A 22,022-nucleotide genomic window follows, 5' to 3' on the forward strand; every position below is an offset into this window, starting at 1 on the left:
ATTGTATGAATAGTATCTGTATTGTATTTGAGCTTCACATTATTTTTCTGTAACTAATTATCAGCCAATCCTGGAGAATGCTTCTGATTCTGAAACAACTAAGTAGAATCACTGAACCAATGTCTTCTGTAGATTCATGGACCACCTTCTGAGAGCTTAGCGATGGAATACTGTTCTGAATTGTGAGAGAGACAGAAGGAACCTTCTTTTTGCCCAACAAAACCAGTTTCAGCACAGCTCTAAAGAGACACCACAGGAGATGGAACATAAATAGTTCCTCTTGTGACTGACTTGAATGCTGAGCTGCTGATTCCCACCAGGGTCCTCGTCTCCCAGGAATGTACCCGTGTTTGCCTACAGAGGGAGTGCCATAGGAAATGGGGCTGGGAAGGGCCTCCAGATACCATTTAGTTGCTAACCCTGAGGCAGCATAACTGCAGGTAAACCATTTCTGACAGGTGTTTGTCAAATCTCTTCTGAGAATGACTGGAGATGGAGAATCCCTCTCCTTATCTTCAGAAAATCATGTACCCAAATGCTTGTACTTTTGCTTGACAGTGGTTTCTCAGAACAAGATCTTTTCCCCTTGAATACAATCTTCATATCTTAAATCATTTGCATCGTTTCAGCTCAGATAATATTGAATTCAGATGCCACCCAAAGCAACAGAATGAAATACTGGTCCTGCAAAACCTTTTGAATTTTTGCAGTGATGTAATTGTGGCCAGGATTTCACCCAGCATTACAGACAGTTACTGAAGAAGCATTGTTACAGGCCATGAGATGTGTCAGCCACTGACAGCAAGGACTTGTGCTCTACAGGGTGCAGATGTTGCTGCTCTGAGAAGCCCTGCTTCTGCACTAGAAATCACATGTGATGAAACAGCAGAGGGTCATTTGAGCCTCCATGCTTCAGTCATTGTAGCTGTCTCCAAAAAGCGCATGAGGAATTCATGAGTGCATTTCAAAAACTTGCCAGAATGCTCCCTGGGGCCTGATAAGTACTGTAATTCAAAATCTCTCCATAAGTGCCTCCAGAAATCATTCTCTTCATATTGATGTGTGTAATCCAACACCTACACACTCACAACTCCAGGTTTAATAAAGTGTGGGGCCCTTTAGTTGAGATTCCAAAGCAACTTACACTTCCTATCCCCCCAGGTGATGCTACATTTCTGCATCCAGAACATATTATGTGTTATTGACTTTTCATCTGGACACAGATCTTACAGAACTTAAAATATTTTCCTATGAAGATGTGTTGAAAACATCTGATGGGCTTGCCTGGGGAACTGTGATGCATAGGCCTTCTGGGAGAGACTTGTAGCATCAACCTCATCCGTAATTCTGTGTCTGCTCTATGCAAAGACAGTAAGCTATTTAAAAGACAGAGCTAAAGGTCTTCAGGTAAAAACATACCCCAAACTCCAGATAGAGATGTACACTCACTATTTCCATTTAAAAGCAATTAATTCACAGTATGACAAATTAAACATTATCTTCTGTCACTTGTTCTGTATGCTAAATGTTTGTAGAGAATAATACCATGTTCAAATGCTGGAACACTGATTTTTTCAGCTTTCAGACATGTCAGAAGAAGGTTAACTCATTTAAGAAAGGTAAATGTTGTACCATGTATATTTTAAAAGTATAAGAGAATGAACTCAGGAATGTGGAAATTTTTAGTCTTGGATCTAGATGAAGTATCTCTGGTCAGAATTTTTTATCTGGGGCATGATCTAACTCAGTGCAAAAACTATACAATATCTCCCTCTCTGCTCCATTCCACTGGAACCACATTCAAGTAGACAAGATACACTTCAACAACCCTTCATAATACTTTTAATATTAATTCTGTCTTCACTAGTGATTCAGAAATCTGAAAACCTTGACAAGTATCATGCAAAGTGGTCCTTATCTCTTCAGAGAGATACAGTGAGACATTACCAATACTAAGGAATAAGCTCTAGAGTGAGTGTGCGTTATTGACATGGATTTTTGCTTGACTTGATTCAACCTTTGATGGTCATGTGGTATCATGCTTTTGGCTAAACTGCTTATCTGACCCATGATACTTTTCAGCTCTTCGCTTAGTCTAGTTATAAAATGCTATACATTGGTCTATTATAATAGAGACACTGAGATGAAGTTTTATCCTCTACTTACTGATACAGAGGAAATATTACTAGCAACCTTTGTGTATATGGTATTCACTTCCATGACACAGTTTTTGCTACATCCAGCATGGTCTTCCATTATTTATAGCATTAATAAATTCTGTGTTCAAAAAGCCAGCTGCTTCCTAAACTGTGAAAAGCATGATATCCAAATTGCTCTGTTGTCTTTTTAAACTGGGGTATTCTCTTCTTTGGTGGGCAAACTTGTCCTAGCAGAGAGCAGGACAAGCAGCTCTATCCTCTTGGCACACTGAAGGACCATTCTCATCCTTGCTGCTTTTCCAGCAGATTCTGCACTGTACAGTGAAGTTCCAGCTCTTGCAGTCCTTATGTTTTATGAGCTTGGAAGTCATCCAGTTTTATTCTTGGACATTTATTAAATATCATCTGAAAATTTTAATCATTCTTTCTAAACTATTTCTTTGGGGGATAGGAGAACTTTAACACAGATTAATTACAGGGCTACAATTTTTCCATTAGGATTATCTGTTCTCCTCCTTCCTGCTGCCTCCATACTAAATACTGTTTGAAGTACTTAACTGAGGTGGCTACTCTAATCCAAATATAGAATTTTTGAGTGTTTCTGGGGAGCAATGCTAGTTTTTCCTCCTAGTAATTGTAATTTACCACTACCATGGGATTTTGGGGAGAGTTAGGGTGATAACTGAGATAGACTTGAAACTTAAGTTGGATCAATTTACAAAAGGTGCTTAAGGGCAAGGGAGATCTTTAAGTTGTCCCTCTGCCCTCCCCACCTCCCCTCAACTCTTTTAATATATTGCTTACTGAAGTGGAACACAGCTGTTTGTTTCTTTCAGCACAAGGAATGAGCCTGCATGGGTTTATGTTTCATTGGTACCTTGGCAAGGGAGGAAATACTCCTCCTCCACCCCTCAGGGTATTTCTTTCCAAGAGGAAGCTGAGATTCTTCTTTCTAATTTTACTTTTTGTTATGAATGCAGCTATGGCAGACTGTTTGTAAGAATGTTTAAGGTATTTAATTTGTTTTAAGATTTGAACTATCATACCACTAATGCAGTCCAAAGAAGAGGAATATGTTATTATTTTCCTTATTTGTTCATACTGAAGGATTTTGAGGAAAATACTGATCAAACCCACCAGATGACAAAATAATTGTCTGCATCAGACAGCACTGATATGGTGCTGTGAGTTCAGGTTGTTGCTTAAGCTCGATTAATTGCTGTACCTTCTACCCTTGAGAGTGCCACAGGCAGGAGACTGATCTTGTCATGGCTCAGTGACTGCCTAAACAAAATTAACATAGTAGAGTCCTAATATTTCTCCTTCCATACCTTTCCTGTCCTGGAGAGTCTAGTTGCTGATTTTAGTATGTGCATCGCCAAAAGATGGAGTTACTTCTCCTTTGAACAAAAAGGGGATGCCCGGCAACACCACTATATAAGTTCTGACGTGTAGATACTGGAACGGAGCCGTGTGATGAATCATGTGTATAATGGCACAGTCTAAATTGTTTTTATTTTTTAATAAATGTTGGTGAAGCAAAACACAGCTTTGCTTTCGTGTCAGAGAAAACTGATTTCCATAAAAATATTTGGGGATTTCAAGAATAAAATTGTGGGGGTTTTATGAACAAAGTACTATTTAAATATAACTGGCTTGACCTTTTCAGATTTCTTTGTTTGACACAATATGATAAACTTATGAATTTGCTGAATTTTCTTTATGGTTTTGTATTGCTTCAGTTTTACCACAAGCATTCAAGGAAATATGGGGGGGTGGGTAGAAAAAAATTGCCTGCTTGGTAGCATTCACCTTATGCTTGTAACTGCTTTTATCTCAACCTGTCTGTCTGTCTGCCTGTCGTGGTTTAACCCCAGCCAGCAACTAAGCACCACGCAGCCGCTCACTCACTCCCCCCCATCCAGTGGGATGGGGGAGAAAATCAGGAAAAGAAGTAAAACTCCTGGGTTGAGATAAGAACGATTTAATAGAACAGAAAAGAAGAGACTAATAATGATAATGATAACACTAATAAAATGACAACAGTAGTAATAAAAGGATTGAAATGTACAAATGATGCGCAGGGCAATTGCTCACCACCCGCCGACCGACACCCAGCCAGTCCCCGAGCGGCGAATCCCTGCCCCCCCCCTTCCCAGTTCCTAAACTAGATGGGACGTCCCATGGTATGGAATACACTGTTGGCCAGTTTGGGTCAGGTGCCCTGGCTGGGCATGAGAAGCTGAAAAATCCTTGACTATAGTCTAAACACTACTGAGCAACAACTGAAAACATCAGTGTTATCAACATTCTTCACATACTGAACTCAAAACATAGCATTGTACCAGCTACTAGGAAGACAGTTAACTACATCCCAGCTGAAACCAGGACACTGCCTATCTATGTCTTTACCTTAGCATTGAAGAAATAAGCCACATGAGAAACAAACTTCTTCTTTTAACGTGTTAGATTCCATAGAAGCTTTGAATTTTAGTAGTTTGTTGATGTTGTATTGTTTGTAAAAAGCTGAGTTTTTCTATATGAAACACATTCATAAGATCTGCCAATAAAAAAATATCTCGTTTCTCCATTTAGTGTGCCAACAATTGGTATGCATTTTAATTTCTTATCCTATCATGTCATATGAATACTATAGTGTTTTGTTTATGGTCTTCATGCTTTTTCACTATTGGAGAAGTTTGATCATAGTTCCCTTAACTGTCAAATTTAGTTTTCTCCATAGCAAACTAGCATTTAACACTCTCACAGGCTGGTGTGAATTTTTAGAGACTGTTCTCCATTCTTCAATAAAAAATGAGTAGTCTTTATTTATATTTTAGTTTGTAGTAGTTCATATTTCTCAGTAGGAAATCACATGCTACCAGATAAGAGGAATTTTCTGGGCTTTTCTTGTTTGTATCATTTGTTTGCTTTTTTTAATTAGTGGGGTGAACGGCATGGCATTTAGCCACACAGAATATGTAGCTGAGTGTCAGCTAGCATTATGACAACTTGTAAGTGTTTAACAGTTTTTCACAGGTCCAGAGTGCCTAAAAGGTACCATGGGCGTTTGCCAAGTGTGCAAGGCTGAAGGGCAGTGAAATCTGTCTTGAGCTGCACAAGGTTGTGTGCTTTCCTTCCTTCCAGTGCTCTGAGCTCTTCAAGTTCCTCTCCTTTAAAGCTGCTTTAAAGGCATTCATGCTGCACCTTTTTGTCTTCTTCCTGGTCTGTCTTCAGTATGTGACTTGCCACGTGAAGCTCTTCCTTTTGCATTTAGGCTAGGCTGCTCTGTTGCCATTGCATTCTCCTTGGTGGAGTATGGGAATGGCTTCAGTGGTGTCTTCACAGGTAGAGAAAAGTTTGTGTGCATTGGGAAGCGAAGGGAGTTTGTACACGGGTGTTTCTGTGCTGCTGTATGGGCTGTGTGTGTATATGGATATTTCTGTACATCTCTCTATTGCTGTCTTTTTGAACAAGTGGAACTGGGTGGGCATCTCTGTGCACCATGATGGGACGTCTCTGTGTTGCTCACAGCGAACATCCAGACTTTCTCAAGTGCTTGGTCATACATTTCTGAAGCGCCCATGCCACTACTGCTAGGCTACTTCATCACTGTGAACAGAAGCCCCCCGAGTAAGCGGATTGGTAAATCAGTTTGGGAAACAGAGATGCTTGTTGACATCCTTTAATGCACCCCAAATCCTCTGTCTTCTCATAGTTCTCTTGCCCTGCTGACAGCACTTTGAGTCTTCTGTGGTCATCCGACACTGATGTCCCAGGAGGGTGCCCTGCTACTGTCCCAAGATAACTGTTCCTGTCTGAGGTTTGAGAACAGGCTTAAATCCACAAGTGAAGAGTGTCGTTCTTATCCTTAAAAGGATACAATTTAGTGTTGCTTATGCTGCTGCTAAGCAACTTTATAGCTCTGGACAGGGCTGTAAGGGGGCATTTAAAAATGCTTTCTGAAAACCATCTATTTAATGCTGATGTACTGAAACACTCCAGAAAGTGCTTCCCTCAGTCCCACACCTTGACTTACAGACAATATTTGCTGTAATCCAGTTTTGACCCGCAGAGCTTTCAAATCTGCCCTTTGCTTTGTGCATTCTGTACAAAGAGGTACCAATTTTCTCTTTTGTGAGGGAGGGAACAGTTATTCACATGGTGAGAGATCCTGTAACTTTACAGAATGAGGAAATCATTTCATCGATGGCAGTGGAAAGCAATATTTATGTCGCAGAGAGGAGGAACACTCTCCAAGATATTATACGGGATTCTAAATTTATTACACACTTTCAATTTTTGCATTCTAAAAATTCCTTTTTGATAAGATTTAAGGTTCCTATGGTGAAATATTTGGAAATGGAGACTTTTCTCATTGCTTGTATTGCCTTGAAGTTGAAATTGTTCATTTAATAAAATATTCCCTTTCTTTACATGTCATTATGAAGTTTTCTCCTCCATAGAATAACTTTTAGTGACTGGCATACTGGCATATTTCAGAGGAATGAGATTTAGTTAGAGCTAACATACAGGACTTTGGAAACAGGTAGAATAAACAGATAGATACAATGTTTAATCTACCACTGTACAATTTAATATACTTTTTGTGTGAGGGTTAGGAAAATAGTTTTTGAGCTTTAGCCCAGTGCAAAACCAAAACAAGTAGCAGCCTTTGGCCCTTTTGGAAAGTGATTGTGTATTTCCAGTGATGACAGCCAGCACCATTCTTTGATTTATAGCAGAGCAACTTTCATTTAATATTGACCATATGGCAATTTTCACCACCTACATTGTTCGTGACCTATGTCAGTACTACACAAAGCGGTGAACCTTATTCCCAGGCAATTCAACTAAGACAGAGGATGCTGCACTGTGGCATATTGATTGATAGCACAAAGCAGTGATAATTAGATCTCTCAGAATCCTTTATAAGCAGGCTGTGGGCTTTTGAACCTTATTGCATTAGTTTGACAGTATTGAATTATCAAATGTGCCAGCTTGTTTTCAAACTGTGTGTTTGAAATACGTGATGACAAAAAGGTGTCATGGAACAAGTTTATGTAATATAACCCACAGACTTATTTTAATTTACATTAATAGATAGTTTTAATTTATGCAAGAAATGGGGGGGTGGGGGTGGGGGGGGATGTTATTACTGGGAATCCTTGACACTATAGCTCACATTTTCAGGTGAGAACATCCCAGATCTTTTACAATGAAAATTTTCCTCCTAGCAATTTCTCTTTACTTTTACAGTTCTAATTGCTGCGCCACATATTGGAACAAAACTGAAGGTAGGAACACTTAACCTAGAGTTCAGAGAGGAAACATTTTTTTTTCATTATTTGTGGAAATACCCATTATTGGAATTCACCGAGGTCAGTGACTTTGCTGACATGCAGGACTGTAGGAGGGTGTTGTGGTACAAGTGAAGAGAGCTCAGTTTGGTACCTCACTGTACCCACGGTATTTATACACTGGTTCTGTGTGGCTAGTTGAAAAGGGAAGTTCTTTGTTCCGTCCGGTGACAGTGCCACCAGACATGCCAGACATCTTTACGTAGGGGCATGCCGCTCAACATATTTGTCCCCACTTTGCAACTTTTTTTCCAAAGGTGTGTGTGTAGAGCTCTACCCTTCAGTTGACTGACTCGGGGTGATTTATGGAATACCTAAAGCTTTGTGAGCTAGACATGACAGTTTCACTGAGGCTGGATAGCATCTGGCTTTGCAGTTTAACTACCCAATGGCCAGTACGTGCATCCTCAAGTCATCAGGGCCTGTTCTGTTGATACTGGGTCTACACCAGCTACCACTGTGAAACTGCCCCTTCCCTTGTGCCAGGGCTAATGTATCACTGGCTGTGTGATGACCTGAAAATGAACCACTGGCTTTCATCAATCGCCTTCAGCCAGATTGTTTCCTGGATCTACTGCTATTTGAATTTGAACTAGCTACAGGTTTCTGTAAACCTCAGTCCCATCTTGGATATAAGATACAGCTTTCATGATTGCACTATAGGCATATGGAGGTGCGGTGGGGGGTGAGGGGTGGCAGGGAGAAATGCTGATCCAGTATAAACAGGCAGTGCATATAAATAAACAGTGAAACCACATGTGGACAAAATGGCCAGTATGCATTCCCTAAGACTGCAACCTCTCATCTGGTCCCAACTGATTGCAATCAATTATGAACTATTGACTTTACTAGGTGTTCTCTCAGGTGCTTTCTGATCCCATGATTGCTTCTATAATGGAAAATGGAATTAAGTGATAAGAGAGAGAGAGCGCTCAAAACACATTTACTGTATCTGTGGTGAGAATGAATTGCTGTGATGATAGAGTTGGAGAAAAATAAGTTCTGGGAAGGACAAGAGTGATAATTTTTGAAGTCAAGGAGAAGGAAAATAAACTAACCTGATAGAAGAAAATTATGTCCAACTCCTTCTGCCTCAAGAATGCTAATAAAGATTGGCTGGATACCACTTAGGTCTCAGTGAGACTCATGCTAGCCTTTTCAGATATTCAGTTGCTTGCAGGTGCTGCACACCAAGTACCTATTACTGTATGCACAAGGCACTGGCATTTGGATTTGAGCGAGTATCCTTTATGATGGGTCTTACCAAAACTTACTGAATGTCCCTACCAACTGTCACAGAGAGAATACGCTTCTGACTGCTTAACAGTAGGTCATGTGAGGAGCATCTCCCTGGACTCCTGCTCCTCATGCCTCCAGAACATTTATGTGTCTAACTTCCATGAGTTAATCTGTTTGATGGTGTTTCTTCTTCTTCTTCTTCTTCTTCTTCTTCTTCTTCTTCTTCTTCTTCTTCTTCTTTTTTTTTCTTTTTAACACAGTGAAGTACTTTCTTTAGTGACAGCCCGGTGTTTGTGTATTCATTTCAGCCACATCAAATCACAATGATTGGCTCTAATACTATCTGTAATTGTGAAAATTTAGTAAATTTATAAGGATGGAATGCTTTCATTAAAAGTACCTTAGTCCTTTCATGGTCTTGTCAGTATCCTTAGACTCCTAAATATATGACTTGTAAATGTGTAGTGTTTAAAGTGTTAGTCATGTTTTGTTTCATATTAATGTATGTGATACAGATTTTTAAGGAGTTCTGCCCACAATTTGGGAGGTTGGATTTGAGGTACATTTCTTGTGTCTTTACATAAAAAGAAAAGGGCCACATTTGGTAGAAGTCAGTGTGGCTACAACAGTTTTGTCACTGGCAAGCCCTTAATTTGTATAGGTTTCCCAGTCTGGTTTGTCATGAAGGTAAAAAATGCTGCTGCTGATAATGATGATAATACTGAATATAATGTTTCCTTAGCAGAATTCTGATGGGAATTCATTGTCCTTGCCTGACACATACTTTTTCAGACAAGCAATAATTTATTCTTGCAAAAAGAGTCTTAAGTTCTACCCAAGTATGCCAAATATGCCTATATAAATGTAACACATACTGACTTCTATGTTGAACACCAGTGTTTACTGGCTGCAGAAACAGACAATACTGTCATGAACATGAACAAATAAAGGAACTTGTTTTTTATGTCTAGCTCTTTGCAATCATCTATCCTTTACAATCAAGCAGGGCCACTTTTTACTGCCTTTGATGAAAGTAGAGTAAAAAGGGAACTTGACTGATTAGAGAAATATAGTTCTTTTAGACTGAAGTGATGAGAAACTTCAAACTATAGGCTGTAGACCAAAGCCACTAAAACTTTAGGAGCTTTGATACAGATTTTCCAGCAGTGGGATTTCACACCTTTTGCTTTCAGATTTCATTAGTGGTCTGGGACTAAATAAAAAGGGAGAGGCTTCTCTTAGATGCCAAGAGAGTTGATCACAATACCACCTAATAGAAGGGAGAAGAAATCACTAATACCATTATTGCCAATTTGTTTATTGCGTAGAATCCCTTACATTTAATAATTGTGTTGTGGCAATTTAAATGATACCAACAGCAAGCTGGTGTCTCTTTTTAGCAGGTTAGGAAGTCTGGATCTTCTTTACTTAAAAAAAGCTTTAAGTTGAACAACCAAAGTCAGATATAATGTGTGTTTCACTGAACATTTAGACTTTGCAAAATTGTTTGACTCTTTATCCAGGAAGGAAGAGAGAAGTTACTGTACCTAGTTGCCAATTAGCTGAATAACTTAGCTCACTTAGCTGTAAAACCACTCAGCGGGTTGAAAGATTAGCTAAAAGGGTCCCTGGAAAATCTCCAGGCCTTTTTTTAAACTAATGCCATCTATTTTTAATAAATTTTGGCATGGCACTGTCTTCTGTACAATTAACAAGCAGGAAAAGCAGCTGTTTCTGTTTGTGCTTCCCTGATGTGACAGAGTCCCTGATCCCCTTCAGCCACCAGTTTGCTATTACCAGAGGAGGTTGTAAATAAGAACTTTTCCGAGCAACTTGATAGAGGGATGGCTTGTGTTAAATGAAATGGGCTTGTCCATATTTTATCAGTTGTGATGGCAGAGTAGGAAATAACTGTTGCCAAAATTAATTCCTAATATACTGACTGTCTGTGGTGGAAAGGATGCAAAAAATACACCATGAGGGAAAAAGAAGTCACTTGTCTGAGTAATTTCTTTTCTCCCTAAAGCATGCATTACGATTATATCCATTGTCATGCCATTGGGTGAGGGTCTTCTTCCATTCCTGTGGTCCGTTATTCTACATGCAAGCTTTTGGTTTTTTCATCTACTATTCCTCATTAGTTTGCCAAGTGCCAGTTAATGTTCCTGTCCAAGGAGATACTTTCCTTGCTCATGCCTGTAGTCAGAATGAAGTCAAAGAGAATTCAGTAGTTGGTGTGATAAACAGGCTCTGCCCTACTCTCAACAGATACACTCAGAACATACTTTTCCTGTATGTAAAAGCACTAAGTCACTAAGTGCCCTGTCCCCTTTATGGGAAATGTTTTGAAGTAGTCCTTCAGGAGTTGAAAACTCATTTCCCAGAATGAGCCTTAAAAACAGTCAGATACATTGCATGTCTAAGAGGTGTCTTGCCTTACATAAAATCCATGGATTAACCCTTTTGCTCATTCTCCACTCACATTGACATTGACATTCCTGCCTTTCAAATGTGCTGCTTCACAACTCTGCCAGATGAACATCCTGAGCACTTCTGGTTTACAGGACTTCCACTGGTGCCTGTGGGAGCTCAACCCAAGGTCCAAGGACCTTATGTCTAAGCAGCACTGTTGACTGTGTGCTTGGAAAGAACGGAGCTGGAAATTAGGGAAAAGATTACATTCTGGTTAGTCTGTTCCTGGAACTGACTGCAGTTAGTGTAGCTTCCCTGTGCATGGAACAAGGACCCCTGTCATACAAATAAAATGTGGGCTGGACACAGTTTTCTGTAGCTTTCTGCTTTTACGAGACTCAAATGTGACTTTTCTTGACAGTCGCTTTGGTCTGAGATTAAAAAGTTCTTACAGCAATACAGGTTGAAGTATTGCTGCCCCTCGTCCCCTCATGTTAGGTTTGCCATTGCTGATGTGTGCTCTCCTCCCAATTTTGTTAGCAAAGACGTTTGTGGCGGTTGCAATGTGAGCTGGATTGGAACCAAAGAAAATTTTTTCCAAAATGAAGGAAAAGCAGAAAAAAAAAAATGGTGTGTATTTTCACATTGATCTGATTCATGGTGCAGTTCCAGAAATATCCATGCTAGTGCATTTGAGTATTGAAGGGTACATATCCAAGCTCTGCACCAGACTGCTCAGATGCTGGGCTTGATAGTAATGCTTCTTCCACAGCAAAGGAGCGAACTGAAGGGATAACAAATTGTGACTTGAAGAGAAGAATAATTACTCATCTTGGGAACCTCCCCAGGCTAGTTTGACTTTGGTTACCAGTAGCACTTGTACACGAACATGCTGTTAAACAGGCACAACATGATACTGTAATGAGTTATGTTGTATAAAGCTGGATATTAATCAAGAACATCCAGAGAAAATAGGTCATGATCTGATAAGATTACTTTTTATCAGGGATACAGTATTAACCTTATTTACCTCTGATGAATGTGTTCCTTTGTTTTCATGTGTATATGCTGATTGATTTTAAACACTGTAGATGAGTAGAACTCAACACAAATTAAGGTTATCTATCTTAGATACACCATAGCAATAGTACTTTCTTGTCATAGGCATGTTTGAAGAATGGCTCTTGATTTAATTTCACTTATGCTTTTTCTCAGTAACTGAGAATGTAACCGCTTTTAATAACACGGCCTTTTTGTTCGTCATGAGTACAGCACCCAACTAATCTGCTCTGATTTTAACTAGTGTACAATAGAAAGTCAGGTCCTGTTCAACTCTGGTTTTAGTAGATCTGATAGCTATAATTCATAGTACCTCCCACCTATTTATATTTATATTGGAAAATCTTTGGCTTTGGGTGGCTGATAATAAAAGCAGAATCAAAAGAAATAGGGAATGTGGTATGGCTTCAATAATAATTAAGGTTGAAGCCCAGCTGGGTGTACTGTTGCAATTCATAGTAGCTTCATGCATTGGCATCTTTCTCTAGCAATTGAAATAATCTCTATTGGATTTCTGCATTGCTAAAAAGCATATACAACTGAATGGTTGAATGCAAATTTTTATAAACATTTAAAACATTTAAAATTAAATTAACATTAAAAACATTTCCATGCTAAGAGTAATAATCTTCAAAAAGCTTTATCTTAGTATCTTAATCCAGTTAAATATGAATGTTAAAATGTTGCATTAAATTCTGTTAGGGCTAATGATTAGATTTTAATCTTTTTTTGTATATATTTTGAATTTTTTGACAGGTCAAATCAGGTGATACCATAGGTACTATTGGCTCAGCTGATGCTATCGTATTCCAAGAGGATAACCACTAGATGAATGCCATGAGATTTAAAGAATGCAGAATAGTTCCTGGTTTTAGCCTGCCTCATTTTAAGGGCTACCTCCATTTGATTACCAAGGGCCTTAGGGCATAAAACAAGATAACCCCAAACTAAACTAAACTGTATTTTTGTAACCTAACCAAAGGATGAGCCTTGCAATCAGTTTGCTATATACTTCTGATTACATTAAATCAGTATTGTAGCAGTGATAAACCAGTCCTTTCAAATGTTAAAACTTGAAAGTATTTGTGACCTAAATGAGATCTATTTTAAAATATACTTTCCTATTCACAGTCTAAACATAAAATATACTGACAGTGGCAACCAGCTTCACAGCAAGGCATTTGTGCTTTCCTATTTGATTTTAAAGAAGAGACTATATAGACTATACCATGCTTCATGTGGTTCATGTTAAACTATTTACTGATTTAACCTTTTATTAGTTAACAATATCTGAATAGTGAATAATAGAGTAGTTAAAAAGGTTATTCTTAAGCTAAGCCAACATAGTTGTTAGAGTTTGTGGCCTCTCTGTTATTGTTCATCTAGCAGCTATGGAAAATAGCTATATTATGAATCACTGTATGAAATATTTTTGAATACCATGTTATTGAATTCCCCATGAAACCTGGCTGGATTACAGCACTACTTCTTTTCCTACCCATTATCAATAAAATCCCACAGAGATCATGCTAGACTTTTAATGACCTTTGCTTATAAAAACATCAAAACTATATCTATCCTAAGTTGACAGCTAATTAAAAAAGGTTTGTCTCAAGTCTGATGTGGGCATTGGTTAAATAACCTCTTCAAGCACCTTCATTCATACTTACACTGTATTATGAAATAACAAAGTTTAATAGTTCAGACACTTTTCCTGTACAGAACACAGGCATTTTATCAAAACTAGAACATTAGAAACACAAACCAGCATTGAAACTGCTATTTCTCAATTTTGACATGAATACTAGCATTCGCCAAGCGAAATTGTAGTGATCACAGCAAAATTATTGCCCTTATTTCAGCTATGCTAAAATCAAGCTTTGTCTTTTATCTTTTAAATCTCTGCAGTAAGTATTCCTGCTTCCACTGAGAGCAAGGAGAGATCTGGATGTGGGTTCAAGCCTTTTGCAAGAAGGTTTTTTCATGTACTTTTTCCCACAGCCCCACAGTTTAGGGAAACCCACTCATTCTTTCCTTCTGTTTTGTTTGTTTGTTTGTTTTTCCATTCCTGTCTTTTCAGGCAAAACGGAATAAAAAGTGCTAGGTGAGTTTCTGACTACACATGGACACTGAAGCAATGTAATGCACAGAATGCACAATTCCTTTAATGGAATGTCACTAAATGCATATGTAGATTATCTCAGCACTAATAGAATCTCATTTTCATATCCAAAACATACTGAGTTAATCACACAGACACCACTTTACTGAGTCTGCACATAAATCTCAAATTTTAACAGCTCTAAGTTAACAACTAACACTAAATGTCCTGAATCTTTTCAGGCAGAAAACCAATGGATAGATTTCAGCACAGATAGATGCTAAATCCAGAAAGGTCCTCAGCAGAAAAACAACCATCCTGTCTTTTGAAAGGCTGCAAATTCAGACAGTGTCCTAGTCCTCACTGAGCTCAAATCAGGGTCTTTCAAAAAGGAGAGAAATGGTTATTTTCACTCTGGTGTTTAAGATACTTCCCACAGAAAGACAGCTGCATGGTTTTGCCTTTCTTGATTCAGAATAAGGTTTTGAATATGATTTTCCAACATCTTGAGTGCTTTAGGCAGCGGGATACAGAACCATTTTTTAAAATTGGTTTTGCTGTACCCTTGTGAGTACTGAAATTTTTATGAAATGCGGAACTGCCCTGCCAGGCAAAAGAGCTATATCAGACTAGTTAGTGCTCTAGTTGTGAGGACACATGCTTGAATGGGTTCATGGCACCTCTGGCATCCAACCTTTTTGAAAAGGCTGTGCATGTTCCTTCAGGAAGATTCTGTAATTGTTATTTTCCAGTGATGAATTATTTCACTGGAAGTTCTTGGCCCTTCTCTACTTCTGACTGCCTCCATGAAGGAGTTGATAAAGTCTATAAAATTTGTTTTGAAGAGTTGAAAAATCAGTAACTAGCCCTGGTAGAAAAAATAGATGTGTGAATGGTCATCTTTCTGTTTTATTCTGTACCACTAGCCTCCTGCCATGTGTTCTCACTGAGCAAGAAAAGAAGCTCTGAAGATAATGGCAAGACAATGCAAACTTTAGAAATTATTAGTGTAGACATTTCTAGATCACACTGTTGTCCTGATCAGTCGAGACTACTGATAGTTATCTGGTGACATATTGAACCATTTAGGTTTCTAGACCTTACATTAATTCAGGGAAGTGCCACACTGACTCATTTAATCCACTGCAAAAACCAATCACTATAATAAGGATATAAACATTTGTGAGGTGTTCTTTGGAAAACATTTTAGCTCTTCCAGTAAAGACTACAGAGCTATTATTCAGTCCAGTGCAACGTTGCACATCCTGTGCCATGCATCATGTAACATTGCTCTGTACCTGTGCGTGCGCAATCTTACTTAGGAACAAATATCTAGAAAATGACACAGAAAGCTACCAAAGTGGTTAGACAGGTGGGAGAAATGCAATGCAGGGATGGGTTTTAAGCCTGGCTCTGCACTCACTGATTGGCATTGCAAGGAGCTGTCTCCAACCATCAGGATATTCAGCTTGAAAGTAAAACTTCTGGAGGGACTCACTAATGCTTTCTCAAAGAGCTGAATGGGCCTCTTTTCTTTCTTTTTTTTTTTTTTAATTAAATGACCCATTTTGTGCCTGGTGGTCCTGCTTGTATTTACCCCATATGATATAGTGTGTATTATGTAATAAGTAAGTTACATGATTGTCTCATAAGTCAGCCACAAAACCTATGGCAGAGCTTCAGACACAAGCAAAAATTAAACGTCTCTTTTCATATTACAATTTAATTACAGGCTACTGGCCCTATAGCCATGCAGAGTTTTGTTTGGTGAGCAGGCTCAGTAGTTGCCAGTTGTGCTGTGAAGGTTGAACTATGCTGAAAACTTCCTTCAGATTATTGTACATGGGTAGGTCAGGGGTCCAGTTACCTGGATGGAGCTTTGCCTGGGTTCAATGCCCGGATCTCCTCATTAAATTAGTTTCAGGGGGAGGCCTTTATTTTGCTGTAAAATGTGACTGCTATCACAAAAGGAATAAAAAATGTTGCATTGGATTGTTGAATAATGACCAATTTCTTTATATAGCCAGGTCACCTACATGTGAACACATGGCTGCTTCAAGCCTGGTATTGTAGCCCTGATATAGCTGCAGAAGAAATTTTCCTTCTTTCCACTCGCTCCCTGACAAAGACATATCCTACCAAGTCTTCTGTTTAAAATTCATTGCTAAGACTGGGTAGTCCAAAAAGGGGAAAGCAGTGGAGCTATTTTAATTTATCCTCCTATGTAAAAAATAGCCAGTGCTTTCATAAACAGGAAGAAATAAGCATCATCAGGAAGCATATTTGGACTAAGTGCATTTTCTGGAAATATTTATGCTCTGCTCCTTGGATTTGTGATAGTACAGATATTCAGCCTACGTAGCTGGGAGGAAAGTGGGCTTGTGTCATTTGCTTCATCATGGGGTGCAGGCTGGTCTGTTCCAAACCCCAAAATAATTGTTCCTCAGAACTGTTTTATGATTTCTGGGATAGAAGTAATCTCCATTTGTATGATGGTTGATTCCCTTATTTGTTATGTATATCCAAGACATCTGTTCAGTTTCAGGGGAGTTCCACACTACGTATCAATTTAAATGACTTTTATTAATTACTTATTGTATATAGCACTGTATGTATGGGAAGCCTATCACAAATCACATTAAGTCAGAAAGGGCATGTAAATGGAGCTAATTGCTTTGATGTAACTGTATTACATATTGGGTATAACTGAGCTAATAAAATTATACTTTTATAACAATTAGACACCTCAAATCTCATTTGCCACTTTTAGACCAATGTCCTTTGATTTAGTAATGTGCTGGAAAGGGCTGTAGTTGTTGTAGCTCTGTTTAATTTGATATTGTCATGGTTTAACCCCAGCCAGCAACTAAGAACCATGCAGCTGCTCACTCACTTCCCCCTCACCCAGTGGGATGGAGGAGAAAATCAGGAAAAGAAGTAAAATTCGTGGGTTGAGATAAGAACGGTTTAATAGAACAGAAAAGAAGAAACTAATAATGATAATGATAACACTAATGAAATGACAATAGTAATAATAAAAGGATTGGAATATACAAGTGATGCACAATGCAATTGCTCACCACCTGCCAACTGATGCCCAGTTAGTTCCCAAGCAGCAATCCCTGCCCTGGCCAACTCCCCCCAGTTTATATACTGGACATGACATCACATGGTATGGAATACCCTTTTGGCCAGTTTGGGTCAGCTGCCCTGGCTGTGTCCCCTCCCAACCTCTTGTGCCCCTCCAGCCTTCTTGTTGGCTGGGCATGAGAAGCTGAAAAATCCTTGACTAAAGTCTAAACACTACTTAGCAACAACTGAAAACACCAGTGTTATCAACATTCTTCTCACACCAAACTCAAAAACATAGCACTATACCAGCTACAAGGAAGACAATTAACTCCATCCCAGCTGAAACCAGGACAGATATTGAAGACATATGCATTTAAAAGCAATTTTACTAAAAAACTGAGCTGTGTTCAGGTAGAAATGGCATTCAGCTGTCGTATTTTAAACTTCTTTCCACTCGACATCCTCAGAAATATGTGCCAGTTATGATGGACTGCTGTATTATTTGCAAGACTTAATGTGTGCTGGACACTGTATTTTTCCTAAGTAATGCTAGAACCAGGGTCTTTTCTGCTTGAGACTCGAAGCTGTACCCATCACAGTGGTACAACCCCCTTCAAACATTGCATTTATGGCAGTGACTTAGATCTATGCCTTTGTAAACTGTTCTTTTTATATAATTTTCCAAGTAGTGAGCAGTACACTTCTGCTTGGTTTATTCTGAGTTTTGGTTTTTCCCTCTCTATCCTATACCCTGCCTTCTTTGCCATGATTTCTAAATGTTTTCATACAGATTCTCTGTATGGTCTTGAAAATCTCTCCTGACTTAGTCTGTGGTTAGCAACAGGAAGACTTTTGTGAGTGATAAAGGCTCACACACAAACTAAAAACCAAATGAGACCTGGGTTGAGCAAAATGTCAGGGTCTTGCAAAATACCTGCCCCGGCCATCAAGGCAAACAGCCTTTTGGCTGCAACGTCCAAACCTCAGAAATTCCTTTTTTCCTACTCATTTCCTATCTTTCCCCTCCTTCCTCCTCACTTCTTACTACCTTTTATTATGGAAACAACCTCTCTTTTTCTAAAAAAACGGAAGGCTCCAAGTCTTGCTCTCCTTAGCCTTGTTGCTGCCCATTATTCTGCAATGTGCTGGCTAGGAGAGCATCCCTCTTCCAGACTCAGGAGCTGGGACAGGAAGGAGACCAGAAAGCAGTTGTGAAGTTTGCTTGTGCCTCACAACAATGCCTGAACTGGGAAGCATGCACTCAAAGGAGGAGAGTAAATAACAGTAAACCCAGTGCTCTGACAATGGTTATTTAGGTTGCTGTTACTATGGAGCATTTGCAGCTACTAAATGGGACTTGGCCTTAATCTGCCACTGTATGAAACTGTCATTAATTACAATCACAAGTTTTTAAAGATCTCCAAACAAAATGGGTTAAACAACATCTCATCACTTTTTAATGGTTTTACAATTTTAGTTTTAAGAGGGTAGTTATTGTATACTTGTTGGAGTCTGCTGGTCTTGATAACATTGGTCTCAGAATCATGGTTTCTCGGGCTGGTAGAGGCTTTTGGAGATCTTTTTTCTTTTTCCAGGTCTCAGTCTTTTGAAGTGGTTAATGGAGGCTAACACATGGTAGGAGATAGAGGTTAAATCTTTGCCAGCACTTTCAGTTCCAACCTAATTTAGGATCTGAATGCTAGCCCGAACTCATTAACACTGAAATCATCAAAGGTGTATTATTTTGGACCACCTTAATTTACATTAGTTTTATAATCTAGCCCTCATGATCTCCTTGAAGCACCTGACCGTTAAACTCAGATATGTAATGGTTAATCTAATAATGTTTACATAGTATACATCTTGTTAAAATTGATTATGTATCTTGGACAATCACTACTATACCACCAGTCCCAAGACAGCCCTATAATTCAGCATGCCCTCTGAATGCCCTGTGGACAAAGTCATGCCCACCCGCACTCAGCATCTGTACACTGCCAACATGCCAGCGCTGAATCAATCACGATTTGCTGCAGCTTCGCTGGTTTTGTAGCCTCTGCTTGTTTTGGACTCTGAGAGGAACAGTCTGAAGACTGGATTTGTTTGGTATTTTCTGAGTTTTCCCAGAGTATAATTTGAATCAATCACCTCTTTCTTTTTTTAATATAATTTGATTCCAACCCTCTATTTTTCTCTTATGTTACTGAGCTAGAGTTTCACTTTCACTAACCAGGATTGGAATAACCTCATATTGTCTCTCTGAACGTGACAGCTGACATCCTGAATTTATACATTTATATATTTTAAACCACAATTAAAATACACTGTGTTGCACTTTAAAAGCTGATCTCATCATCTTCAGTTTAGCTCATTTTTCCCTCCCTTCACCCATGCCCCCATTCCAATGGTGGATTGAAACCAGGCTTTCTGGCTACAGCCTTTTGAGATCTGAATTTGATCAGTGATAGAGCACTGGAATGTCTGATTTGAAGTAGAAAAGATTTATTGCAATCAATGTTAGTGCATGCAAAGTCACGCCATCCTGTTTTGCAAGTTATCTATTGCCTCTCTCTTCTCTCCAACCACTGCACCCCACTTACACCTCACTGTAGACCAGTCTACTTGAAATCCCATCTCAAATGAGGGTGGGGTTTTTTTAATGATTCATTCAAATATGTAATAATTGTGATCAAAGCATATTTCACAAATTGAAATTAATCACATTTTTAGAGTTGGCCCACGAACAATAAAATTCTTCTTATAGGGAGCCCTATTAGAGATTAGTGAAAGTTCAGAACTTAATTTCTCTTCAGTGCATTTTTGGGGGGTAGTAAAGGATTCAATACAGACTTTCTGGCTCTATGTGAGCTTTCCTTTTGGCACAAGTTTACTTAAAAATAAAAATGTAGAACAGACAGTAGCTGCATTTCATAAACTATTCTATTATTTCAAGTTGATTTTTAATACTATATCTAAACTGACAGAAAGAAAAAGCTTGGCAAGTGTGTTAGATGAATTATCTGTGATGCTTTTAATTTATAAAGGAGATTGTGACTTGCTTTTAAGCACGAAATCATATTAGCAATTGGCAACTTAAAACCATATTTTCATTCCTGTTGACTTTCCTATAAACTGTGCACGGAGTAAATAAAAAGTGTAGCCATCAGTCAATAAGAGAGCTTGTGGGGTTTTTCTTTTCCTTTTTGTAACATTATGTATGTACATGTAAAATTCAGCCCATTGGGAGCAGTTTGTTTATGATAGAAATCTGTTTCAAAGGGCTTTTAAACATAGAGTTTATCTCACAGAGTGTGAGTCTATCTGGTTTTGCTGTCACAGAGATTCTTATGACACACAGTGTGAAGATGAAATGAAGCTCCTTTCCTGAAATATGGGAAAGATTCCACAAAATGTCTGTTGCTCAAAATCGATAGTGGAAGAAAAGCAATTTACTGAGTAATAGATCACTTCAAAAAGTGCCAAAAAGCTGTGAATTATTTGAGAGATATGACCTTGGTGTCCCCTTATTGTCCCAGAGGATGACGAAAGTAGAGAGTTAATTTCATGTATGTCCCTCATGCTGATATTTATCATCAGCACTGACATAATCTTAAATTTCTTTTAAAAACCCTTACAGTACACCACATCCTCCAAGATGAGCTTCTAGTGTTGGCCAAACATTCCAGATCAGTTGCAACAAAAGGGAAAGCTTTAAAAAGTTTGAGAAAGAACATACATGACACCCTTGAGGGAAGATGCTAGCTGCTTCGCAAGGTAAGCACACAACATGACAGGGGAAAATATAAGGCATGCTGGAGCACAACGTAGAACAAATTTTTTTAACATGGTCTTTTGGATGTCCCTTCAGAACAGTCCTGTGAGTAGGCAAACCAATGAGAAGGGTTCAGCACAGCTCTTGGTGTGGCTGGATTTGCTGTTTAGTGAGGCTGTTGGTACAGTGAAGTCCCATAAATTCCAGATGTTTTCAGGATATACTCACAAGCCAACTAGAAATGTGGTTATAGTCCATGTGGGTAGCCCAGGATCCTCAGGGTTGCTATTATTATTAAGCTTTGCCAAAACTTTTCACAGAGCATCCAGAAAGCTAGATTAAAGACAGGAATCTGCATGCTGGTCTGCATGCTGGTTTCTACCAGTGGTGTGGACCCACCTTTACAGGAACCCCTGCTATGAACAGGCCTTTGCCAGTGAATTTTTCTATCTGAAAACAAGAAATATAAAATTTGCTTTATCTTAGTAAAAGTCCTATTTTCTGGAGGAGTCATGAGACCCTTTTTCCCTTTCCTGTGCAGAGAAATAGCCAGTCCTGCCACTTCATGTCCCAGAGACCCTGTAAAATGAAAGGGTGAAGCCTCAGGTTTGTACTGGGAGACTTTGGAAGTAGGGAAGCACATAGGCTGATGTTTCTCTCCAGAACATTGAGCCATGAAGGTTAGGAACAGATTCTTTAACTGACAATTCGGTACTTTGAATACATGCAGAGCTGAAACCAATCTAATCTTGAGGGCTAAGAGTCTAATCAGCTGCTATCAGTTTGCAAATTGTATGTTTAATTTACATGGAATACAGTTTTCCCACTGCTGACGCTGGAGAAAGTTT

The sequence above is a fragment of the Haliaeetus albicilla genome, chromosome 3, assembly GCF_947461875.1.
Source record: "Haliaeetus albicilla chromosome 3, bHalAlb1.1, whole genome shotgun sequence".
Lineage (NCBI taxonomy): Eukaryota > Metazoa > Chordata > Aves > Accipitriformes > Accipitridae > Haliaeetus > Haliaeetus albicilla.